This window comes from Saimiri boliviensis, chromosome 1 (assembly GCF_048565385.1).
Source record: "Saimiri boliviensis isolate mSaiBol1 chromosome 1, mSaiBol1.pri, whole genome shotgun sequence".
NCBI lineage: Eukaryota > Metazoa > Chordata > Mammalia > Primates > Cebidae > Saimiri > Saimiri boliviensis.
This window is the reverse complement of record NC_133449.1, coordinates 189,559,851-189,587,816: the sequence shown is the minus strand read 5'-3', so window position 1 is coordinate 189,587,816 and position 27,966 is coordinate 189,559,851. Positions and strand designations below refer to the sequence as shown.

The following is a 27,966-nucleotide window of genomic DNA, read 5'->3' as shown; positions in this document are numbered from 1 at the left end:
GAATTGACCCCTTTACCATTATGTAATGCCTTTCTTTGTCTTTTTTTTTTTTTTATCTTTGTTGGTTTAAAGTCTGTTTTGTCACGAACTAGGATTGCAATCCTACTTTTTTCTTTTTTCCATTTGCTTGGTAAATTGTCCTCCATCTTTATGTGTGCCTTTGCATGTGAGCTGGATATCTTAACTACAGCACATAGATAGATTTTGACTCTTTATCCAGCTTGCCACTCTGTGTCCTCTAATTGGGGCATTTAGCTGATTTACATTTAAGTTTAACATTGCTATGTGTGAATTCGATCTGGACATCATGATGCTAGTTGGTTATTTTACAAACTCGTTTATGTATTTGCTTACTGGTCTGTGTACTCAGGGTGTTTTTTGTAGTGGCTGGTAATGGTTTTTCTTTTTCATATTTAGTGCTTCCTTCAGGAGCTCTTGCAAGGGAGGCCTGGTGGTGACATATTACCTCATTTGTTTGCCTTAAAAAGATCGTATTTCTCCTTCACTTATGAAGTTTAGTTTGGCCAGATATGAAATTCTACATAGGAAATTTTTAAATTTTTTTTAGGAATGTTGACGATTGGACCCCGACTTCTAGCTTGTAGGGTTTCTGCTAAGAGGTCTAATGTCAGTCTGATGGGCTTCCCTTTATAGGTGACCTCGTCCTTCTCTCTGGCTTCCCTTTAACATTTTTTTATTCATTTTGACCTTAGAGAATCTGATTTTGTGTCTTGGGATGATCTTCTCATAGAGTATCTTACTGGGTTCTCTGAATTCCCTGGACTTAAATATTGGTCTGTCTTGTTGGTTGGGGAAGTTCTCCTGGATGACTTCCTGAGTGTGTTTTCTAACCGGGTTTCATTCTCCCTATCTCTTTCAGGTACCCCATCAGTCATAGGTTCAGTCTTTGTACATGATCCCATAATACTTGAAGGTTTTGTTGGTTCCTTTTAATTCTTTTTTCTCTAATCTTGTCTGCCTTTATTACTTGGCAAGATAATCTTCAAGCTCTGATATCCTTTCTTCTGCTTAGTCTATTCAGCTATTAATACTTGTGTTTGCATTATAAAGCTTCTATGTTGTGTTTTTCATCTATATCAGATCATTTATGTTCCTCTCTAAACTGGTTATTCTGATTAACAGCTCCTGTCATGTTTTATCGTGGTTCTTAGATTCTTTGCAGTGAGGCAGAACATAATCCTTTAGCTCAGTGAAGTTCATTATTACCCATCTTCTGAAGCCTATTTCTGTCAATTCATCAATTTCAGCCTCAGCCTAGCTTTGTGCCCTTGCTGGAGATGTGTTATAATCAATTGGAGAACAAGAGGCACTCTGGCTTCAAGAATTTTGAGCATTTTTATGTTGATTTTTTTCTCATCTTCATATGTTTATCTACCTTTGATCTTTGAGGCTGCTGACTTTTGGATGGCATCTTGGTAGGGTCTTTTTCTTTGATGTTTGTGTTGTTGCTTTCTGTTTGTTTTTCTTCTAGCAGTCAGGCCCCTCTTCTGTAGAGCTGCTGTGACTTGCTGGGCATTCACTCCTGACCCTGGAGATATCACCAGTGGAGTCTGCAGAGCAGCAAAAACGCCAACCTGCTCCTTCCTCTGGGAGCTCTGTCCCAAAAGAGCACAGACCTGATGCCAGCCAGAACACCCGTATATGCAGTGCCTGGAGACTCCTGTTGGGAGGTCTCATCAATTAAGAGGACTGGGATTTGGGACCCACTTAAATAAGCAGTCTGTCTGCTCCTTGGCTAGGCAGGTGTGCTGCACTGGGAGAAATCCCCTCATCTGGGCTGCCATGATTCTCCAGTGTCAGCAGGCAGAAAAGACTAAGATTGCTGATCCGCAATGCCACAGCTTCCCTTCCTCCTGGGTAATACTGTCAGGGTTATCAAGTTCTGTCCATGAATCCCTGGCTGGGGATGCTGAGACTCCCACAGGGAGATCCTGCTCAGTAAGAAGGAGTGGATCAGGGTCCCATTTAAAGAAGTGGTCTGTCCACAAACTGATCTAGCTGCTGTGCTATGCTGTGGGTAACTGCTCTTGGTCCAGACTTCCCATTCTCACTGGCACCACTGGCAGGTGAAAGCTGCTACCTGGAGCCGCAATCATAGAAGCCACCCCTCCCTCCTCAGGAATTCGGTCTTCTTATGCTGTCTCCAGCCAGCTGCACTGGCCAGTGGGGATTCCAAATCAGTGTGTTTTAGCTTGTGGGGTTCCATAGGAGTGAGGCTGCTAGGCTTCCTGGCTTCAGCCCTCTCCCCATGGGGCAAGATGTATCACCTGCCTCATGGGAGTTCCCAGCACTGGAGTATACAAATACTCCTGTCTCAGTGCCTGCTCAAGTGGCCACCTACCCAAGTAACCTCTGTGAGTTTCCACATCTTTGTGCTTTGGACCCAAGGCTATGTTGGAGTGGGCTCAGGAGGGGACTTTCTGACCCACTGGTTGCAAGAATCTGTGGGAAAAGCATGGCTTTAGGGAGGAGAAGCACAATCCTTCACCACTTCCCTTGGCTAGGGGAGGGACTTCCCTTTTCCCTTTGCAGCTCCCATATAGGCCCTTGCTCCACCCTGCTATTCTGCACTCTCCTTGGTTTATACCAACCACTGAGTCAGTCCCAGTGAGAGAAACTTGGTTCCTCAATTGAAGATGCAGAGCTTACCTGCAGTTTTCATTCTTCTTGGTGAGATCTGCAGAGCAGAGCTGCTTCTATTTGGCCATCTTCACTGGTCCCCCAGTGCTATGATTTTAATGTGTCTTCTCCCAAGTTCTTGTTAAAACTTAATCCCCATTGTTGTGGTATTAAGAGTTGTGGCCTTTTAGGTAAGCAGAGCCCTTATGAATGGATTAGTATCTTATTAAAGGGCTGGAGGGCCTAGCTTAAGCTCTTTTTGCCCTTCCACCTTCGGCCATGTGAGGATAGTTTTCACTGCTTCTGCTAGGTGAGGATGCAGCAAGAAGGCCCTCACCAGACATCGAGTGCTGTTGCCTTGATCTTGGACTTCCCAGCCTCCAGAACCATGCGAATTCATGTGGCTGTGTCACCACTCATGGGGTGAAGTTTGCCACCAACGTTGCTAAGTAACAGGGGATGGAGGGACCGGCAAGGCAGCCCCTACTTTGATGGGAGAATGAGTGTGGACCCAGAGTCACCCAGGCTGCTGTGGAGGCCATCAGCTAAAAATGTTTTTCAGTTGTTTAGTTAATAAGTCTAATGAAATGTGTTTCATATTTTTTTATCTTTTAAATAGAAAAATCCAGATTTACTTTATATCTGTTCCAGTATGAGCATTCTTTTTATTTATGCTAGGACTGAATTTATTTATGCTAGGACTGGGAGTTCTGACATGCCTATCTCCCTCCCCACTTGAAAATTAGAATATGTCAATCATGTAGCTCCGCCTTGGAAATTCCCTCTGCACTCAGCACTTAGCCCGCTCACAGGAAGTCCCACTTCCCTACCAATAGTAGCTCCCGCTGTCCACATCCTGTCCCCCCAAATCCAATCAAACGCCTTCACTCCCTATAAAACCCCACTCCTGAGAGGAAGCAGCACGACTTCCCTGGCCCTAAATTAAAATATAATTTTAATATAATTAAAATTATAATTATATTATAATTTTAATTATATTAAATTTTATATTATATTAAATAATTATATTAAATAATTACATTAATTATATTAAATTATAATATTAAATAATTATATTAATTATATTAAATTATAATATTAAATAATTATATTAATTATATTAAATAATTATATTAAATAAATAATTATAATATCAAATTTTATAATATTAATTATATTAATTTAATTTAATTTAATATAATTAAAATTATATTTTAATTTAGGACTGAATTAAAAATATGTTATTGAAACAAGATACTTTTTCTATTTTTAGGTCATTCCAATAAACTCTCATAGTTCCAACATTCTCTTAGGGCTTAATACTGACTGGTATGTGGTTAAGAGGAAGAAATTTCTTAAGCAAGGTTTTAAGATATGGCATTTGGAAAATTAAGAAAAATTCATGAATGGTCTCTCTTACTCCACTAGCCAAAAAGTAAATTATACAATAATGGCATCATTTGGGTAGTTTTCAATCTGGGCATACAAAGAACTTAACTACAATTTGATTGACAAATGGACCAAAGTCCTTAGAAGACACCTCACCAAAGAAGATATGCAGATAGCATAGAAAAAGATGCTCCAAATCATATGTCATCAAGGAAATGCAAAGTAAAACAATAATGAAGTCCCACTACACACCTATTAGAATGGCCAAAATCCAGAATAATGACAGCATCATATGCTGGTAAGGATATGGAGGAACAGAAATTCTCATTCAACCCTACTGGGAACAAAAATAATATAGTCACTTTTGAAGACATTTTAGCAGTTTTTTGCAAAACTAAACATACTTTTATGATATGATCCAGCAATCACATTCTTGGTATTTGCCCATAAGAATTAAAAACATATTTTCATGTAAGTACACAAAAAATTTGTACTAATATATTTATAAATGTGTACACATAAGTACACAGAAACTTGTGCATAGATGTTTATAGAGGCTTTATTAATAGTTGTCAAAACTTGGGAGTATCCAAGATATCATTCAGTATGTGACTGGATAAATAAACTGTGATACATCCAGATAATGTAATACCGTTCAGCACTAAAAAGAAATGAACTATCAAACCATGAAAAAACATGGAGGAAACTTAAATGTTTATTACTAAATGAAAGAAACCAATCTAAAAAAAGTACATAATGTATGATTCCAACTATATGACATGCTGGAAAAAGCAAAACTATGGACATAGTGAAAAGATCAGTCAATTAAAATAAATAAATATTTTTTTAAAAATCAGTGGTTTTGGCTGGGCGTGGTGGCTCACACCTGTAATCCCAGCACTTTGGGAGGCTGATGTGGGTGGATTATGAGGTCAAGAGATTGAGATCATCCTGGCCAACATGGTGAAATCCTGTCTCTACTAAAAATACAAAAAATTACCTGGGCGTTGTGGCGCATGCCTGTAATCCCAGCTACTTGGGAGGCTGAGACAGGGGAATCGCTTGAACCCAGAAGGCAGAGGTTGTGATGACCCAAGAATGCGCCATTGCACTCCAGCCTGAGCAACAAGAGCAAAACTGCATCTTAAAAAAAAAAAAAGAAAAAGAAAAAAAAATCAGTGGTTTCTAGGCATTAAAGAGTTAGCGATGAATAGGCAGAGCACAGAGAACTTGAAAGTCAGAGAAACTTCTTTGTATAATATTCTATAGTGGTACATGTCATTCAACATTTGTCTAATCTCACAGATTGTGCAACAATCAAATGTGAATGATAAACTGTGGATTCTTGGGTGATAATGATATGTCAATGCAGATTCATCAACTGTAACATGTATCACTGTAATGGGGAATGGCAATAATGGGGAAGGCCATGCATGCATGGTGCAGAAGGGAAATGGAAAATCTTTGTATCTTCTGCTCAATTTTGCTGTGAACCTAAATCGATCTAAAAATAGCCTTAGAATTATTTTACAACAGTAGTCCATAATTCATATTAGCCTTTTCATTATAGTCATGAATACAGTCTTCTGTTGATACAGGAAACACAGTGCTTTTTGATTTCCTAGTGTCCATTTAGCTTCCATGTTAAAAAACAGAGCAAGAAACACTAAGAACTTCTATACTATATGCACTATGAAACCACATGTTGTAGCTCATTAATTTGTTTGGTAATAAATTGCTAATTAGTGATATAATACTCACTCAAACAATTTAGCTGAATGTATTTAATGACTGTAGAACACACCCTGAATCCCAATCGGACTTCTTTTATTCATTCAGTTGGTCACAAGGAGGAACAGAACAAATGTGATGAATCAAAATAAATCCATTAATTATACTAGAAAAAATAGCTCAAAATATATGTCCAGCAGAGTTGTTCAGTGCTATCACCTCCGTTACTACATAATGCAGTTTAATTCAACCCACAAGCTGTTTTTGCTTTATTTGATGGTTATATTTATTGTGTATATCAGGGCTACATTTTTAGTGCATCCAATAGTGATGCACATTAGTACACTGAAACTTGATGAGCTTAATTTAAAATTATAATCTGCAATAACCTTATAATATTATATAGAATATTACTGAACCAATAGAACATTCTGATTTTTGTTTACCTTTCAATTTATACATAATTTAAATCTACATTTTATCTAATTAAAGCCAGATTGTTAGACTCTTAAATGTCTTGAGTGATCTATCGCTTACTGAAGTACATGACACTTTTAAAACATAAATGAAAACTTCAGAGAATTACAATTTATATTGCACAAATACAACTTTTGTCAATTCTATCACAGTCAAAACATAACCAGCTGCCTCTGCAATGATATCAAGTGGTAATTAAAATAGCACCAGTAATGTTACACTACAGTGAATGAGGTACAGAAAATATTTTGTCTGGTAAAAGCAAGAATTATATTTAGATGGTTGAGATTCATGTTCCATATTAAAAGAACAAATGTCCTGAAAGATTAGTCTTTGGTGCCATCATGTCTATTTGCACATAATCTTGGACACAGGGTGGCTTGCATGAGCCAGATATCTGTCTTGTCCAACTTTAATCCGCTAAGCCATGGTCTCCAAGTATCTTCTGCAGACCATCAGATCAATGAAATGCTAGTAGGAATTTTGTCAAAAAATAGGTTCTAGGATCATATAGGATTTGGAAATGCTATATTAAGCTTGTGCATTTTTCTCTCGAATGAATTGTCAACTCTAATGTACTCACGCACATTATGGATTTTTTTAGAGAAACTTACAACTTCTCCCAAATTACTGAATTATAGAACACATGCCAGAATAACCATTAACTTTTAGATAAAATACATGTTTGGGACAAGCAAAGTTGGAAAAATTATGTTGTTATCTAATATTTGCTTAAGGCATCAAGGAAGTTAACACCAGGAAAAATAAAAATTTTCTTGGATTTGTTACATTTGTTCTACAGTCTAATGTGTTTATTTTGGTAGGCATAGTGGGTGTAAACTTGATTTTTGTCAGTGCTAATGGCCTTTAATGGAATTGATCCAAAACTCTTTTTTCAAGGAGGATCTACTGGGGTAATGTTGCATAGAACATGTTTACAGAATTGCATTCTAAATCCCATTTACCACATTTGCTGTGCTGCTCATCTAAAGATACTAAAACATTTTTTCCTGCTTGGAAGCTTCTGATACCACCAGTTCCTCTGGAGTAACTAGGAGTCTAATGTGGCTGTCTCAGGGTTCTTTAATTAAAGAAAAATTCAGCCACCTTCTTAGAATATACAAGGGCCAAGGAGCATTTAGAATACACAGTGACACCAAAGAGGTCTTCGTTGAGCAGTTAGAGGCAATGGGGCAACGTGACTTGCATTAACCCAAATTCTCCTCTCTCTTAAATTAACAAGGATTCTGCTGATGCAAGGATTGACACCTGACATTAGGACCAAAGCAGGCAAAAATAGCAAAGCCAGTCATTTATTTTTAGTAGATCCTTTTTCAGTGTCTTTCCTTTACTCTCATATTCCGGCCCATCCATCTCCCTGAAACCTTTGGGCAGCCTTCTCTCTTCTTATTCAGAGCCTTCTTACTCCAACACTCACTCCTCCAACTGCTTCAAAATTCGTCCCTCATTGGCCATTGGTGTTTATGTGTTCTCTTTGCAAATACTCAATTCAATGACGGTAAATGAGTTTTTGCAATGGCTTTATTACATTGAAGAAAAAGAACTGGAGCACAGACAACATAATAGAAGGGAGAATCATAATTGACTTAACAAAATGGAGAAAGTTAAAACCAAAGATTTTCAGGGAGGCATACAAGGACAAGTAAGGCAATTTGCCCTAAATAACTCAAGAAAAACTAAAACTTCAGAGCTATCAAAATGACAAAATGCAGGGATTGTGTGGAACTAAAAACAGGTATTGGTCAAAAACAGAGTTCTGTAGATCTTTGAAGTCCATTACTATCTTAATTCCCAGAACCTGGAAGCCAGCATGTACCACTTGACAATACAACCCCCTCAAAATGAAAAGATTATTAAATCAAAAAAATGACAGAAACTAAAGGGTTCCAGAGAAGGAATATCTACTAATATTGATAAATGAGATGGGGATAATGAAAAGCCTGACTTTGATGATTATTATAGTGAAATGAAGTAAATCAGTGCATCTTAAAGTTGAATGTGCACATAGTAAGAACCTGAGGTCTTACTACGATGCATACTTTAGTTGATTAGGTTTGGGGTGTGGCCTGAGATTTAGCATTTCTAATACTTCTGCATTTCTGCTGGTCCATGAACCACATTTTGAATAAAAACACAAAAGACAACAAAGTACATTTGTACTTAAGAGTGGCTACATTTTACTACTTCATTCTTGAATATGGTTAGACAGAAAAAATTAACATCTAGTTAAAGGAAGCCTCCTACATGAAAGACAGAGACCAAAACAGATATTAAGAAGAGAAAAACAAAAAGTACAGCTAGAGTACAGCTCTGGATATCATCCTAGAAATACAAAGTTCATTTATGAAACTAGAGAAGAATTCTAAGGAAAAATAATCAGTGAGCAAAACCATGATTCTAGGAATTTAAAAGACCTGAGAGGCCAGGTGCCATGGCTCACGCTTGTAATCCCAGCACTTTTGGAGGCCAAGGTGGGTGGATCAATTGAGATCAGGAGTTCAAGACCAGTCTGGCCAACATGGTGAAACACTGTTTCTACTAAAAATACAAAAATTCTCCAGGCGATAGTCATGTGCACCTGTGATCCCAGCTACTCAGGAAGCTGAGGCAGTAGAATTGCTTGAGTCTGGGAGGCGCAGGTTGCAATCAGCCGAGATTATGCCACTGTGCTGCAGTCTAGATGACAGAGTGAGACCGTGTCTCAACAACAACAAAATAATAAATAAATAAATAAAATACATGAGAAAAATATCAATAGAAGTTTCAAAAAGGAAAATCAGAGAAATTGCCTAGAAAGTTGAGTATATAGTGAAAGATTTAAAATAAGAAAGAGTGCTTCAGAACCTATCCAAGAAAGCCAACATATGAAATATGATATTTTTAGTCACAGAAAAAAAGGATGGAAAAATACTAACAAGACTTACACAAGAATAAATATTGAAACTAAAGACATATGTCTTCAGAATGAGTTCATGTCCTTTGCAGGGACATGAATGAAGCTGGAAACCATCATTCTCAGCAAACTAACACAGAAACAGAAAGCCAAACACCGCATGTTCTCACTCATAAGTGGCAGTTGAACAATGAGAACATATGGGCACAGGGAGGGGAACATCTAACACTGGGTCTGTCGGGAAATGGGGGGCTAGGAGAGGGATAGCATTAGGAGAAATGCCTAATGTAGATGACGGGTTGATAGGTGTGGAAAACCACTACGGCACATGTATACCTATGTAACAAACCTGCACCTTCTGCACATGTATCCCAAAACTTAAAGTATTAACAAAAAAATTCTCCAAAAAAACACAAAAATTAGCAGGGTGTGGGGGCGGACACCTGTAATCCCCAGCTAATTGAGAGGCTGAGGCAGGAGAATTGCTTGAACCCAGGAGGTGGCAGTGAGCTGAGATAACACCACTGCACTCCACCCTGGGCGACAGAGCAAGACTGCTTCAAAAAAAATAAAAAGATAATATTGTAAGACACTCTGGAATAAACTAGAAGGGATTGCAGTCATCTATTTGGGGATTAATTTTAAAACCATTGCTTTTTTTTACACTATATAATTTTGAAAAATAAAATACGATATATTAGAGACAATGTTAAACACTAAGAAAGAAAGAAAAAAAAGTCTCACTAGGACATTTTAAGAAATATCAATATCTTACACACCGGCAATACATATTCAACATCAGAATCTAAAAGATAGCATATAAATGCCACCAAACTTCTGAGGAAAAATTATTTATATGCTAGAATTCCAGGTCAATTCTTATTCAACTGTTGTGACAAAATAAAGACATAGATACAAGGACTAAAAAATGTGTCTGCTATGCATGCCTTTTTAGGACGTTTCCAGAAGATGTACTGTAGCCAAATGAAGCATTAAATTAAGAAAGTGATAGACTTGGGATCCAGAAAAAAGGCAACTAATTAAAGGATACTGGAAAAACTAATTTCCAAGACAATGAGAAAGAAGCATCCCAAATGGACAAATGCATAGCAGGTGCAGAAATAAATGAGTTTAATTGGATTTCAAGAATCAAGGGAGGAAAAAATAGAAATAATGTACTTGAGTATAAAAATCATAATAATAAATGTAGTAAAAAAGTGTTCCACATTTGGCAAAAAATGATAGACTTTTTTAAAAAGGTGAATAGATCAATTTGGCAATCATCAATTTCAGGAAAAATGGAAATACAGAAATGAAAAAATGCATTTAGTAACTTAGTTGTTTTATCAGTGAACAACACCTTCATAGTCATAATTATGTAATGTAATCAGAGACTAGTAGTTTAGTCAAAAGCAAAAGTTATAACTATGTAGGAGGAGGATGGAGATATTATCTGGTTGAGGGGAGTATTAACAAGTTAAAACATCATCCATCATGGCCAGAAGTAAAGGGGTCATCTGTAATATTGATGAATCATAAAATAACAGCATAAGCCTATTATTTAGAAATACAGATATAAATATGTTAAATTCAGTTTGGCTCAAGGTGGCCGCCATATGCAATGAGCTGTACCTTAGCTTGATGGGTAAACAAGTTGTAACCTAACTAGTAGTATACCCTTATAAAACTAGGTTGCTGAGTTTCAGCTGAACTCAGATAGAAAGCCGCCAAATTATGCCCAAATAAGGCAAAAGCCAAACAGTACCAATCAGGTAATCTTTGTATGTCATTTTTTGTTTTTCTTGATATAAATACAACTCCTCATGGTGCAGTTGGGGGCATTTTGAACTATCTTCAGTCAAAAGCAGTCTGCTTCTAGTTTCTTTTGTTGTTGTTTCAATTAACTTTGTTAAATTTAACTGGTCTTGGTATTATTTTCAGTGAATACCATAAACCACAATTAAGAAAGTTGATAGTAATTGCTTTGATAATAATGTAATTAATTTTTAAAATAATATGAGTCAGGGCAAGGACAGTCAGTTTTCTGGTAGTTTTAGCTTTGCCACACCCAAAGCAGTGCCTTTATCTCTCCAGTGGGGCTCTGCAAAAGAATGGAGCCCAGAAGACTGCCATCCCTTGGTGGTACTTGCGTAAAACATCCTCAGCATCAGAAACCTGGGGTGCGGGGGCGGGATGAGGAATGAGGGCCTTCCCCTCCCTAGAATGTCATCTGGGAGCTGCATGGAAAGGGCTCTGTTCTTGGCTGCATCAGCCTATAGTGGAGTTTCCTTCTTCCAGACCAGGGAGAGAAGATGAAAAGAGCAGGGCTCAATTCAAATGCCATGTTGAATTTTAGTGCATATTCTTTAATAAATACTTCATTTGTTGTATGCTCTTAGAACCATCCATCCCTAGAAAGTTAATGTTTGTTTTATAAAAATGATGTATGCCAGTTTGACCAGGTAGTGGGTCCATGGAGATCCTTATGCTGTAATACCAGAACTAGCCTTTCAGTAACCAGCTTTTGATTTTTACAAGCAACTCACCTTCTCTGATATTTGTTGCCTTTTCTTTAAATTGAATCTAATACTGTTTAATTTTCAAGGTTTTTATTGGTATTGAAGAAAATATGCATAAAGTGTTTAATGTAATTTTTCTCATGAGAGATTTTTTATTTAAAAAAAAACCTATTATTGTCTTTAAAGAAAAGTGATTACATGTCCTGTATTTTTGCTTGAGTATCAGATATGTGTGATATTCCACATGGTGGAAATTTTGGGCAAAGCAAAGGTACTACCTTCACAGAGCTTATTCTAATGGAAGAAATAGACAATAAAAAGTGAATATATAAAATAATGTTAGGGATTGATCAATATGATAAAGAAAAAGAAAACACAAAGAGCTAGAAAGTTATATGAGGCTGATGTAAGTACAAATGGACATGTGGAGAAAACGGCCTACATTCTTCATTAATTCATTACAGTAAAATTTTCAAATGTTGCCGTTCAAATGCTTTTTGTCTTCAGAAGTATAACAAATATCTTTTGCCAACACTTCCTAGTAAATATGGACCTGGTAAACATATATATATGTATACACACACACATATATGTTTATATATAAATGTATATATATGTATATATACATGTATATATATGTATATATGTATATATATGTGTGTATATGTGTGTATATATAAATTATGTATATATACACATATATTCATATATATGAATATATATGAATATATGTACGTATATATGTATATATGAATATATATACATTCAGCTGCAATAGAAGTGAAGCTTCCACAACCTTGCTTAAATGTAATAACTTTTAGATATTGCTTCTATTCTTATAAGTTCTAGACTGTCTAAAAGTGTTGGATAGGATGATAGACTCGTTGACTTCTAATTCTGTACTTCTACGACATAAAGATGTGCTATATATATGAATGGAAGTATAGAGAGAATGAGATAAATTTGACTAAATATATTATAAATGCTATAAACAACTACTGGTGTTAAAATATTGTGGATGTCAGATTTTATTATCTTGAGAGTAACTTTGAAAAGAGAAGGAAATATAAAATGTATAAATTACATAGGAGAGCTAATTACTAAATTAATTTTCATGCATTAGTATTCTCGCAGATGACAGAATGCTCTCTTGACTATTCTCTCTAAATCACAAACACTGAGGTTTCATTAAGTACATTATCAGAGAGTATGTAATTATTATTAAGACATACACCCTATCTTCAAAGAGTTTGTATTATAGTAGAAACAATAAAACTACAGAAATGGCCCTGTAAATTTAATATCTCCAGACCACCAGCATAGGAATCACATTAAGAAGTTGGCAGTATAGCTGCTCTGATGCTGAAAGATCTTCACCTTCTTCCTTCTGTCTCAGCAAGGACAATGGAGAATTTAAGGGAGAAGGATTATTTCTTGGATGTCTTCTACTGCTTTTCCTACACTTGGTTTTCCACCAACATCTTTCAGAGGACTAGGTGCTGCTGGAAAACTTCACAATCTGCTGTTTCAGCCACCAGCCTCCCATACAGCCATGAGCTTAGGAGATGTGAAGAGATGCTATACCATGCATAATCTTCCTTTGCCTTAGGCAGGAAGTTGAGTGCTAAGACTTTGTGCAGATAAAGTTGGCAAAATTTTATGTCACAGTCAGTAACAAGCATTTTAGTATCAAGGGTTCTGCCCTTTCTTCTGAGACAGCTACTGTATTCTACACAACCATTACCATCATTCACAGCTGGCTACTATCATGCATTGATTTTTCATTGCAACACCTCCCCACAAAAAGGCTCTTTTCACTGCCTATGATAGCTTATTTTCTTCTTTCTGTACAGCTTCAAGAAGCTGTGGACTATGCCTTTCCAACTTGCCTCTATGTCTTTAGAAATTATTGATCCTGTTGTCTCATGACTGACCTGAAATTCTGTTTATATCCTTTTTTATAGAAGTCTTCTAGAAGTTCATTAAAAACCCAAGTTACCTTTTTGGAACCTCAATTGTGTCAGGAAAAACTTCTAATTCTAGTCAACCAATCCACTTTCCCAATGCCACCAGCAGATTTATTTTGAGAGGTTTGGGAAGAAAATAATTGATACAAAAGACATTTAGAAGGAAGAAAGAGCAAAACTTGGTGACCAGTTGGATGTGTTGTATGGCAGATTGGAAGGAGTTATGGTAATTTTCTGGATTCTGGTATAGGCACATGGGTAGAAGACAGAGTAGGAATTCAAGTAGGTGGGGAGAAGAGGATCAACAGGCTTCAGTAACTGTTATGATTACATTTCAAAATTCTTGATGTATGTTCAGTTCAAAGGGATAGAGTGAATAATAGAGCTAACAGACAGAACAGACATAGAAAAGAAAAAAAATACATGCCAAAAAACAATTAAACTGGCATGGATGATACTATTAGTGGGCATCACTCGAGGTACTTGGCAGAGTTTCCATCCAAGTGATAGCATTCAACAGTCCAGGACAGAAAATTCTTTCTATATTGAGAGAGAGCAGTTACTTGATCCTGTAAAATAGGTCTATGGCTGCACTCCGTTCTTAATAAATTCAAATGCCAAGTAAGATGGACATAAGAAAGTGGGATATGAAAGATGGATATGTAATCTGAGAATGAGACTAAAGTTTCAGAGATGCAGCAGTTCTGGATTATTTAAAAAGTAACATGGAGGAAAAGGACATTGGAAATATAGGAAATCAAATTGTGTCTAGTATATTGGAAAGGAATCTCGTGAGGGCTTATATTAAAGAAAATAACAGATAGAAACAAAACAAAGTGCCATGAATAAGGCCGATAATGCAACATTCTTCATTTGGCAGCAACTACCACAGGGGAATACAACACAATTTTTTTGAGGAAGAAAACTATATGATATTCCACAGTGGCTCTGTCTAATAGGATGTTCTGTAGTGGTGGAAATGCTCTGTACCTGCACTGTCCGATATGCTAGCTACTAGCTGCATGTGATATTGAGCACTTGAAATACTACTAGTTTAACCAAGGAACTTAATTTTAAAAATTATTTAGTATATTTCATTTTAATGTCAATAACCACATTAAATTAATGGCTACCATATTGGACTGCATAGGTCTACAGGTCTGGAAGAACAATGGACTGAAAATGGTAAGAGCAAGTTGGCACACTGCTGACTCTCCTGCCAAAGTGGACCACAGGATGCGAGTGAACTTCATAATCTTCTCAATTTATCTTTCTAGGCTTCTTACTATCTACCCTGCCCTTCTGAGAGTACACGGCGTGGGAACAAAAAACAATAATCATGTATGGGGACAAAGAGTATTCTATTTATAATTATAAGCTCTTGTTAACTAGGTGCTGTTTGATAAATACATGTGATTTCAGTCTTTAGGTATGCAATTACTTCTGCCAGAATGTCCTTCAGGCTTCTCTATAGAGCAGCAATATCTAGAATTTGGTCCATGGAATCCTGAGGGTTCTTAGGATCCCTTCAAAAGTTCCAGCAAGTTAATATACTATGACATTATTTGACTTTTTCTGTAAGCTGACATTGCACTGATTTTATGTAATCCATAATAGGCAAAACAGCGCCAATCAAGGCAGTGGCACAGAACTATATAAATCATTATCGTATTCTTCATAGCCAGACACTTGCAGCTTTTTTAAAAAAGAAAATTTTATTTTAAAATGTCTTTAATTAGGCAATTAAAATTATAAATTTTATTAAATCTTGATTCAATTATTCAACTTAAAAGTATTTTGTATGACAAAAGTGGAAATACAAATAAAGCACTTAGGCTGGACATTGAATGACAGTGGTCATCCCAAACACATTATGCAATTGAGTTGTGATCTGAACATCATTTTTACTCAAAGGAATAACTGAAAATTGAGATTATTCAGAATTGGGAGTTTGGCAGACATTTTCTGGAAAATGAACAAAGTGACCCTATCACTTAAAAAAAAAACAGAATTATTGATGTTATATATAACCAAGAATGACATTTGAGCTTTGATAGGAAAATGTGAATATTGAAAAACTTATATTTTTATTGTGAGATTGACTGTTTTTCAGTACTTAAAGCCTCTTCTGAAGATACTGGTAATAATATTAAAGGATGTCATTTTTATAATATATAATGAAATACGTCAAAATTTTGAAATTAATTGTACTTCTGCATAACTCCAGAAACAAAAATTCTTCAATTGATCAATATATATTGATTTAAAGATAAAATATAAAAGTGCAAAACAGACCAATTGATTTTAATGAAACAGGGTAAAAAACATATACTGATAGTTTCATAATGCATATTAAAATGAACATAAAAGAACTTAGCACTAGTTGAGTTTTAGTGTAATACTATTCTTAGTTATCAGAAAACATTGTTAACATTATTTTCTCTTGTTCAATTATATACCTGTGTGAGGTGGGACTTTCCTTATATATGTCAATCAAAACAATATTCTACAACAGATATAATGCAGAACAGATATGAGAAATCAACCGTATTCTGTTAAGCCAAACATTAAGAAGATTCACAAAATTGTAGAATAATGATATTCTTCAAACACATATCACTGATTTATTTGAAAATACTGCAATTTTTTATAAAGAAAAATATGTTTTAATGTTAATATGCAATGATTTTTCTTATCTGTAAGTGAATAAAATATGTTGTAAATTTTGGTTTTAATTTACAATATTGTCGATATAGGTAAATATAATGCATGTAAACAGAAGAATTTTGGCTCCTTCAGTTACTGTTAAGGGCATAAAGTTGCCCTGAGACCAAAAAGTTTGAAAACCACTAATCTAGAAATATCTTATGCATTTTGCATGACCTCAGTCTTAAAAAACCTTTTCCTGACTCCCTAGCTACTTGTTCCTTGTCCTTTGTTAATTTAGCAATTTGTGTAAATGTTTCTTTGAATGTGTTCACATTGTATGAGAGAGAAACAAAGTCAGAAACAATAAGACGGAAATATACACCGATGGAATTAAGCAGTGGCCCTTTGTGTAAAGTGGAAACAATGACATGTTTATTAAATAGTCAGTGAAAAATAAAAGAAAATAATAGAACAATGAAAGAAGAGCATTTGACAGATTTATTTAAGAGTCCTGGTTGTGAAAAAGAGCTAAGGTAAAATAATTACCCATGGAAAGGAACAACTGAATTATTATCTACACTGAGATAAGTTAGTATTGATAAAAATTCACCATTGGTGAAATGAACACTAAGTATGGTAAGTGCTATGGCCTGAATGTTTGCGTTCCTCCCCTTTTCCCAGAATTATTTTGTTGAATGCTAATCTCTAAAGTGATAGAATTAGGAGGTAGAGCCTTTGGGAGGTGAGAATAAGTCCTTATGAATGAGGCCCTAAAGATCCCTTACCTCTTCCACCACGTAAAGACACAGCTAGAATGTTCCATTTAAGAACAAGAACCAGCCTTGCATCCCCGAGATGAAGCCTACTTGATCATGATGGATAAGCTTTCTGATGTGCTATTCCAATCGGTTTGTAGATATTTTATTAAATATTTTTGCATCTATGTTCATCATGGATATTGGCCTGAAGATTTCTTGTTGAGTCTCTGCCAGGTTTTGGAATCAGGAGGATGTTGGTCTCATCAAATGATATGGGAAGGATTCCCTCTTTCTGGATTGCCTAGAATAGTTTCAGAAGGAGTGGTACCAGCTTCTCTTTGTATGTCTTGTAGAATTTGGCTGTGAACCCATCTGGACCTGGCTTATTTTGGTTGCTAGGCTATTAATTGCTGCCTCAACTTCAGCCTTTGTTATTGGTCTATTGAGGGTTTCGACTTCTTCCTGGTTTAGGCTTGGAAGGGTGCAAGTGTCCAGGAATTTATCCATTTCTTCCAGGTTTACTGGTTTATGTGCATAGAATTGTTTGTAGTAATCTCTGATGGTAGTTTGTATTTCTGTGGAATTGGTGGTGATATACCCTCTATCATTTTTTATTGCATCTATTTGATTCTTCTCTCTTTTCTTTTTTATTAATCTGGCTAGTGGTTTATTTTGTGGATCTTTTCAAAAAACCAGCTCCTGGATTTATTGATTTTTTGAAGGGTTTTTTGTGTCTCTATCATCTCCTTCAGTTCTGCTCTGATCTTAGTTATTTCTTGTCTTCTGCTAGCTTTTGAGATTTTTTTTTATCTTGCTCCTCTAGCTTTTTCAATTTTGATGATAGGGTGTTGATTTTAGATCTTTCCTTGCTTCTCATGTGGACATTTATTACTTTAAATTTTCTCTAGACACTGCTTTAAATGTGTCCCAGAGAGTCTATAAACATAATCCACCACATAAAGAGAAACCAAGACAAAAAACACATGTTTATATCAATAGATACAGAGAAGGCCTTTGACAAAATACAACAGCCCTTTATGCTAAAAACTCTCCATAAACTAGGTATCAACGGAGCGTATCTCAAAATAATAAAAGCTATTTAGGACAAACCCACAGCCGATATCGTACTGAATGAGCAAAACCTGGAAGCATTCTCTTTGAAATCTAGCACTAGATAAGGATGCCTTCTCTCACCACTCCTATTCAATATAGTATTGGAAGTTCTAGCCAGGCAAGAAAAAGAAATAAAGGGTATTCAATTAGGAAAAGAGGAAGTCAAATTGTCTCTATTTGCAGACAACATGATTGTATACTTAGAAGACCCCATCTTCTCAGTCCAAAATCTCCTGAAACTGATAAGCAACTTCAGCAAAGTCTCAGGATACAAAATCAATGTGCAAAACTCACAAGCATTCATATACACTAATAACATACTTAAAGAGAGCCAAAACAAGAACTAACTGTCATTCACAATTGCTACAAAGAGAATAAAATGCCCAGAAATACAACTAACAAAGGATGTAAAGGACCTCTTCAAGGAGAACTACAAACCACTGCTGAAGGAAATAGGAGAGAACACAAACAGATGGAGAAACATTCCATGCTCATGATTAGGAAGAATCAATACTGTGAAACTGGCCATATTGCCCAAAGTAATGTATAGATTCAATGCTATCCCCATCAAGTTACCTATGACCACTTCACAGAACTGAATAAACCACCTTAAACTTCATGTAGAACCAGAAGAGAGCCCGCATAGCCAAGTCAATTCTAAGCAAAAAGAACAAAGCTGGAGGCATGACGCTTCCTGATTTCGAACTATACTACAAGTTTACAGTAATCAAAAAGGCATGGTACTGGTACCAAAACAGAGATATAGACCAATGGAACAGACCAGAGGCCTCGGAGGCAACACTACACTTCTACAACCATCTGATCTTTGACAAACAAGATAAAAGCAAGCAATGGCAAAAGGATTCCCTATTTAATAAATGGTGTTGGGAAAACTGGCTAGCCATATGCAGAAAGCAGAAACTGGACCCCTTCCTGACACCTTACACTAAAATTAACTGCAGATGGATTAATGACTTAAACATAAGACCTAACACCATAAAAGCCCTAGAAGAAAATCTAGGTAAAACCATTCAGAACATAGGCATAGGCAAGGACTTAATGACCAAAACACCAAAAGCATTGGCAACAAAAGCTAAAATAGACAAATGATATCTAATTAAACTGTAGAGCTTCTGCCGAGCAAAAGAAACAATCATTAGAGTGAACCGGCAACCAACAGAATGGGAAAAATATTTTGCAATCTACCCATCTTACAAAGGGCTAATATCCAGAATCTACAAAGAACTAAAACAGATTCACAAGAAAAAAACAAACCCATTCAAAAGTGGGCAAAGGACATGAACAGACACTTTTCAAAAGAAGACATAAGAAAAAATGCTCATCACCACTGGTCATTAGAGAATGCAAATCAAAACTACCTTGAGATACCATCTCACACCAGTTACAATAGTGATCATTAAAAAATCTTGAAACAGCAAATGTTGGAGAGGATGTGGAGAAATAGGAACACTTTTACACTGTTGGTGGGAATATAAATTAGTTCAACCATCATGGAAGACAGTATAGCGATTCCTGAAGGACCTAGAAATAGATATTCCATTTGACCCAGCAATCCCATTACTGGGTATATATCCAAAGGACTATAAATCATTCTATTATAAAGATACATGCACACATATGTTCATTGTGGCACTGTTTACAATAGCAGTGGCCTGGAACCAACCCAAATGCCCATTGATGATAGACTGGACAAGGAAAATATGGTACATATACATCATGGAATATTATGCAGCCATAAAATTGATGAATTTCTGTCCTTTGCAGGGACACGGATGAATCTGGAAACCATCATTCTCAGCAAACTGACACCAGAACAGAAAATCAAACACTGCATGTTCTCACTCATAGATAGGTGTTGAACAATGAGAACACATGGACACAAGAGGGGAGCATCACACACAGGTCTGTTGGCGGGGACTAGGGAAGGGACAGTGGGGGGTAGGGAGTTAGGGAGGGATAACATGGGGAGAAATGCCAGATATAGGTGATGGGGGGATGGAGGCAGCAAACCACATTGCCATGTATGTACCTATGCAACAATCTTGTATGTTCTTCATATGTACCACAGAACCTAAAGTGTAATAGAATATATATATGAAAAAAGAAAGTAATAATATCAGATCATTCATTACATGTAGAGAGAAATAGATATTATTTTAATAATGAATTATGGCCACAATTTATTATTAAGCATCTCCTCTCATACCAGACTATAATTTTCATAAAAATAGGAAAAATTTGTACTTATCCAGAGTTAAACCCTTACCCATGGCTTTCTTACAGTGCCTTGCAGAAGCTCAATTCATAATGAAGTAGTGGTGAACGCATGTCAAATAAATGTGTGGGTTAATCTCTGTAGAAAACATAAAAAGCATAGAAACAGAAACTACTAAATGTTTCAAATAGAGAAAATAAAGTTCATGGAATTGCTTACTTAGTTGATAGAAAAGCTGATGAGTCCATAAGGGTTGGTGAGGCAAGCCAGAGATGAACAGCAGCTGGAAGCAGGCCAACCCTGGAGCAAAGACAAAGGGAAGAGATGGTGATAACAAATCTATAAGGGAAGCTAGATTCTTGGCCAGGAATCATCATGTCATAGAGAAAGGGCCATTCTTTTATGAGCTGAGATGATACAGCCACTGCCAAAGATGCAGCCATGATGTCTAACTCTCTCCTAAGAGAGGAAAAAATGGTCTTATTTCTCTGTTACTCCCATTTTCCGGTTTTCACCATTAATAAACTTGCTCAGAAGCTGACCAGCAAAAAAAGCTAGCTGGCAGGAAAATGGCTTTCCTTGTTATGCAGAAGAGTGGAGAAAGGGGCAGGAAAAGGATTAGTAGAGTCATTAACAGATGCCCAATACAATGGATCTTATAAGCTAAGTGGTAGACTGATTTCTAAGGGAGCTAGACTGTGACCAAAGGAACACAAATTTAATTCAGTATAGAAAAATTCAGTGTAGATGTCTCTTCTGGCATTGCTATTTCAAAATAAAGTGAAGCAAAATATTTATGTTTCTAAATGAAAGTGTTATACAGGCATTAAATCTACATGTGCTCAAAAGATGTTACTTGCATGGTTTATATGAAAACATGTTTTGAGTAATGAGTGAAATGGATTATACCCATAGACAAAGAAGAAGCATGGTGAGAGTAATTATTTCTGGCACGTAGAGCGTGTAAGGCTGCTAGAAACACAAAACGCACAATGGCAAAAGTATTTGCTTTTATGTAAGTGGGAAACCTTTATAGCTTCTGAAATATAAAATTGTGTGATCCTGAACAATCTTGTGTTTCTCAGACCTCAAATTTATGATGCAATTAATAAATTTCAACCATTAGAGAAAAAATTCCCGACTTTTTTATTTTCATGTTTTCGTTAAAGAGCTAAAAGGGAAATGAAAGAAACATTGTCAATTACATAAATATGGAGAGTTTTCAACAAGTATGCTCTGTCTCTAGAATAAAGAAAACATTATTAGGGTAAAGAGGATGTTGCCTACTCTTGGTGAAACAAATTACATGTTTTTGTTTCTGTAATATTGACATCAAAGATACCCAGGGAAAGAAAGTAAAACCACAAGTGATGTCTTATTTCTGTTTCCTGGTATAATCTTCTATAAAAAAAAAGTAATGCAAGAAAAAAATAAATAATTTGAATTTATACTACCAAGAAAAACCTAGTGTTGTACTTTAAAATATCTGGGCACCTGATGCAAGTTCAATAAGTAAATGATTTACTAAATATTTGAAGTTTTGCAGGTAGAAAATTTTTTAGAAATCATCAAGTAAAATATCCTTATTATATAGATGAAAAATGAGACTAAAAAAGAACAAAACATATTCCAGTTTGTATATACATTACAGATAACAAAGAGTTCCTTTTCTTGACTAAAACACTGTAGTTGGTCCCAGAAATGACACTGTAGTCAATCAGACCTGGGAAATAATTCAGAGCTCTGCTATTTCCTCTTGTGTGACCACACACAATTAAACTCTTCTTGCCTCAGTTTTCTCATCTGTACATAAGGATAAACGTATTACCTAACTCATAGGATATTTGTAACGATGAAATGAGCTAATGCATATAATGCACTGAGCAGAGTACATAAGGACACAACAGATGTTGTCCTATTCTTGTTCTGCAACACTCCCTGGCTTTCCATCAAGCACTGAATAAGCATTCAAGTTGAAAATATGGTCTACATCCCTGTGGAGACCTATAGAAGGAGGCAGCCGTCACTCAAATGATCTTGTGATATTTTCTTTATGACTCATTCTAATGTCTTCCCACTGTCATGATGGTATTCTTATCTAGACTTGATTTCTTCTACCCTGATGGCTTCTATTACCCATAATGAACAGGCTACCCAAAAGCAAACTGGCCACTGCAATCTTTAGAATATTTAGACAAATCACTTGGTAACTAAACCTTTATTAAAGATGTAATGAATTTCAGTAGGGACAAAGCTAGGTGACTTCTGCACTGAAGGGTGGATATGAGTGTCTGGAGCAATTCTCTGCCACACTGTTCATACAAAATAAGCCAAAAAAAAAAAAAAAGGACGCTGTGTTTAGTAATATGCTTTGTATGCGATTGGTGTGCATCAAGTCCTGTTATAATACAGTAGATCAAGTGATATGTAATTGGAATTTGTGCCAGGCATGATAGGCATAATTTATCTCATAGTCATGCAAATATATCATGAGTTTTTCAAATACTCAGCATTTACTTAGAAAAAATATATAATCAATATTATCAGTTGTCATCATAAAGGCAAAAGTAGTATGGTCTAGAAAGGCATCATTATAAAGATACTATTTTAAAAATGACTGCCAAAGGCAGGGTGGGATGGCTCATGACTGTAATCCCAGCACTTTAATAGGGCAAGGTGGGTGGGTCAACTGAGGTCAGGAGTTCGAGACCAGTGTGACCAACATAGTGAAACCCTGTCTCTACTAAAAATACAAACAAATTAGCTGGGTATGGTGGTGGGTCCCTATAATCCCAGCTACTCAGGAGGGTGAGGCAGGAGAATCACTTGAACCTGGGAGGTGGAGGTTGCAGTGAGCTGAGATTGTACCATTGCATTCCAGCCTGGGCAACAGAGCAAGACTCCGTCTCAAATACATACACACACACACACACACACACACACACACACACACACACACACAGAGTATATGTATGGCTACCAAAAAGTGAGGAAGTGCATCTTGTGGCTATGTGAAATAAAAGTATTTCAGTCAGAGGTCCTGAGGTGGCTGAAATACATTGCTTCAAGATTACCCTGAAAACTCTAGGCCTGTGGATTGGTCTACTCTGTCTTGTGAGAAGGTAATGGTATACCCAATGTTTGAAAATTCTGTAGGGGCCTTAAATGGGACAAATGCCTTACAGAGCAACCTTGACCTATTCAAAATCTTCATTCACCTACCTTTCCTGCCACCAGACCAAAAAATTTTCCAAATCTGAGAATAAGCTGAATGAGGAAGAGCTCTGAATATGAAAAGAAGAGAGAAATTTTATACCAAAGGAACTATTGGATCTGGTTAAAATGTACAATGTGTACCCAAAATAATTGGTGAATATGAATGGGAATACATATTGAAGGTACTGAACCAGAAAGCACAAGAATATAATTATGAACTTGAAAGAGTTTTCCATTTGGAGCACCTCTCCCATGGCAGGAATTAAGACCCAGACACAGGCCTTTGGAGATGATTTTAATATACTTCCTTGATGATTCTTAGAAACTTGGAAAAAGCAATGACCTACATGGAGTTGGAAATAGCAGAACTGCTGTGGAAGAGTATGCAGGAATGGATCAAAACTCTCAGAGAAAAGCCTATGCTAGAACGAATGTTTTGTAAGATTGAAAGACAATAATTCTGTCACCTAAGCTGTCTGAAGGTGTTTGTATGTGACTGACAATTCTCAAGGATCTTGTTCCTTTTAGATAGATCTTAAATGAAGTTCAGCTTAATTAAGTCTGCAGTACAATTCAAGTCTCAGTACAAAAGGCTACAGAATCAAACAGCAGATTTGTAAAACCCTTAAAAGCAAATTTTAGAATTGCGGGGAGCAGGGGACCTCTCAGCAGTCTGCACTGCCATCTATCCAGGACCACATTACACACTGCAACATCCATTTGTGTTTTTAAAGCCCCTGATGAAAGCAAGTCTTCAGCAACCAACTTAACAGACCCCAAAGTCCGCTAAATGAATAGACAGCAGTAATTCATTCACTGAGTATACCAAGCTCCTGTGGCCTGTTTAGCCAAAATGTAATCATCAACCTTATTTTCACAATTCAATAGCTAGCAAACAAAAACAACAAAAAAATAGACCGACCGGTAGAATATGCCAAAACAATAAAGGATTCACTGGCAAAAGCAGCACCAGAATTCCTGAATTCCTGGGTAATGGTTGTCTTCTGTATGTTAGGACTGACAGTGGGAGATTCTGTCACTTCCCCTTAACAGTGGAGATGAGAGAATCTTAGAATAGCAACAGCCAGGGAGCAGTCCTTAATCATTAGAAGTAAAGTGGGTGTAACGATAAAATGGGCAGCTAAGTTAGAACGGTAGCCCTGAAATATCTGATATCTGGCCCAGCAGATGACACATAAAGCATGATATATCAGCGGTACCCAACTGGAATATTAAATGTATATAGATATAAAATCTCAGTGGTGTAATTCATATTTTAGAGTTCTTGGTGGGACCAGACTAAGTCTGAACAAAAGGCTAGGATTTGTCTGAAACTACATGTTATGGACTGATTGTGTTCCCCTAAAATACATATGCTGAAACCCTAACCCCCAAAGTGATAGTATTTGGAGATGAGATCGTCGGAGGTAATAAGGATTAGATAAGGTCATGAGGGTCAGGCCATCATGATGCAATTAATGTCCTTGTAAGAAGAAATAGCAGAGAGCGCTCTCTGTTTCTCCCAGCATGCAAAGAGGCCATCTTAGCACACAGGGAGATGTTGGCTGCCTACAAGTGAAGAGAACAAACACCTTCAGAATAAAACCTACTTTGGTGGAAACTTGATCTTGAATTTCCAGCCTCCAAATCTGTGAGAAATAAATTTCTATTATGTAAGCCACCCAGCCTATAATATTTTACAACAGCAGCCCAAGCTGATAAAACATATTTGCATGATTTCTTCATATTCCGTCCTGCTTTCTTCTCATCCTTATGGGCGTCTCCTGAGAGTACTCTCTCAATCAAAAATTCCCATCTCAGGATCTGCTCCTACCGAACTCAACTTAGGATAGGATGATGTTTGTCAGGTATTTAGTGAGCATGTGTCAAGTGACAGACATGCCTACTTTCAGCATGCAGTGGCAAACAAGACAAACATTTTACCTGGTTCCGCAGGGCTCAGAGGCTCATGGTTTCATTAGTGTTATTTACTAGGCATTTTATTGATCAAAAATGATAGTAGTTTGTAAAAATACCTTTGTAAATGTCAAAATTACTTTGACATTAACTTCTGGATTTATGATAATCTGATCATAAAATATGTCATATAATATCTGTTTTAGGAAAATGTATTAGGAGCTTAAAACATTTCATATGTATGCTAGAAATATTCAAAGAGGAAGTATTTTACCTGACTCCTCAATCTGTTTTTTACTATACTTTTCTAGTCTTGTTCCATATGTTACGGGATCCTTGGGGTGTTGCTTCACCACCCAGGAACCACTGCGGACAGTGGTACCTTTGCCTGACTTTTGTTCGGGCCCACTTAGCCCAGTGGACTGTGCTTGGCTTGTGCTACTGGCCTGGATCCCATGCATGGCAAGGGTGCCTGGGGTGGTGAAGGGTTTGTGATCAAGCAAGAATGGAGTCCAGACACTGCACACAGCGAGGCGCATTGGGGGCTGTGGTGGGGTGGGCAGCTCCAGGCACTGGCATGGGCACTGGCTCCCTCAGAGGCTGTGACTGGAGGCAGACCATTAGCTTCCATGGCTGGCACCTGAGAAACATGGTGTCACCCAGAAGCTTGGAGATGCCAGGAAGCACAGAACCTCAAAGAGGATGTCACAGCTCTGGCTTGGAGAACTTCTAGGTCTGGGCTTCCCAAAGGGCTGCAGCTCTCCTATCCTTCTTGTTACCCATAATGTGGCAGGCAAGGGGTGTGTTTCCACAGTTTGTGTTACAGCTCTTTTAGCCTCACCATTTGGCGAGTCCTGAGTTCTTGTCCTGCACCCAGGAAGAATGAGGTCCACAGAAAAGAGGGGAGTGAGCAATGTGAACAGGAGCTTTATTGAGCAATAGAACAGCTCAGGGAGACCCACAGTGGGAAGCTCCTCTCTGCAGCCAGGGTGTCCGGACAAGTGTTCAACTCACAGCAGAAGAAACCTTAGAACTGGTAGCTCCTCTCTGCAGGCAGGTCATCACATCATCTTCTCAGTTCTCAGCAGGGAAGAAACCTTGGTGTGCGTAGCTTCTCTTTGTACCTGGTTATCCCATCTCCTGGAGTCTGGCTGAGTCTAGGGTTTTAATGGGCTTCAGAGGGGAGAAAGTGTGTGTTGATTGGTTCATGGTGGCCATCAGCATGCTTAGAACAAACACCATAAGTTCCCATTCTGGTTATCAGCCCAGCCCCCAAGGCTTTACGCTGTCCTTGTCTTCACCAGAGAGATGCCCCTTTCAGTCCAGGAACCTGTCTGCCTCCTGCTGTCATCCATCATCCCAGGAACCTGTCTGCCTCCTGCTGTCATCCATCATCCCAGGGTGCTTGTGCTGATGGGCTCCTATAGGCCAGACCAAACTGCCCTCAGCTGCCCCTTGGCCTCCCTCTCATGCTCTTAGATGCCCAAAGTCCAGAGTAGGGCAAGATGGCAGGGGCTGGCATATTGGCACTGCCCCAAGTGCCCACACACCTGTCCGGGTCATGACAGCGCCTGGGCTCAGCTTCAACTTTGCTCCAAGATCGGAGCTGGTTCTGGGAGCCGGAAGAGGCCAGGCAGAGGGAGCGGGAGCAGGCATTCCAAGCCTGTGGCGGTATGGGGGGAATTTCCAGGGCCACTGACAGTGCAGAGATGCCGGGGTTCACAGCCACAGTTTGAGTGGCTGCAGCTGCACCCAGGAGGGGAGGGCTCCTTGCCTGCTCTCTGTAAGAGCAGAGGGATGCCCAGGTCCGCAGCCGCAGCTAGGTGCCTGCAACTGCATCCAGGGAGTGCGAGGCTCCACCCTGCCAACTCGGAAGGGGGCAGGGCTTCCTCCTGTTTCCAGCTTCCACAAGGTGGGGACACATGAAACCCCAGCTGCACCTCCCCACTGTGGCTGGTGTGATATGATATTTTCTTGTTACTCATTGAAATTGCTAAAAAGGTGTCTTTTAAAATACTTTTGCCTGGTTTCTTTATTCAATTATTTCTTAAAACATTTTCTTCTTTATTTTTCATAATAGTTTCCTTTACTTATTTTTTCAGTATTTAATCATAGTCTGTTCCTTGGTTTTCCTCTCTATGGATTCTACCTAAGAGTTTGCCAACAATCATGGTATATCAGTTTCCTTGTTCTTTGCACATTCCTCTTGAGTACTGTTGAAACCTTCAGCACATAACCAATAAGGCAGGTTGGGACATGTGATTTCAGGCTAATTCTTGGTGCATAATTGGCACTCCTTTGGTGTACTTCTGCTTTAAGAGAGGTCTTATTTTATCCTCTGCCAGTCTTGTATTTCCAACTTCAATAAGCACAAATTCTAGTATACAGGGTACCTCATGGTCCTTTCCTTATTTAGCTCATTTTGTTCTCAAGCACTGTA

At 37.5% G+C, this 27,966-nt stretch overlaps 1 long non-coding RNA gene across 1 annotated transcript in view; it reads right to left on the bottom strand.

The window, feature by feature from the left end:
- LOC141580572 (uncharacterized) overlaps positions 1-27,966 on the bottom strand; it is a 127,804-nt gene that overhangs the window by 88,673 nt on the left and 11,165 nt on the right. Inside the window, exons 2-3 of the long non-coding RNA XR_012512816.1 lie at positions 20,613-20,693; positions 5,030-5,172 (exon numbers count right to left, since the gene is read on the bottom strand). This is a non-coding gene — a long non-coding RNA (uncharacterized LOC141580572). The remainder of the gene's footprint in view (positions 1-5,029; positions 5,173-20,612; positions 20,694-27,966) is intronic.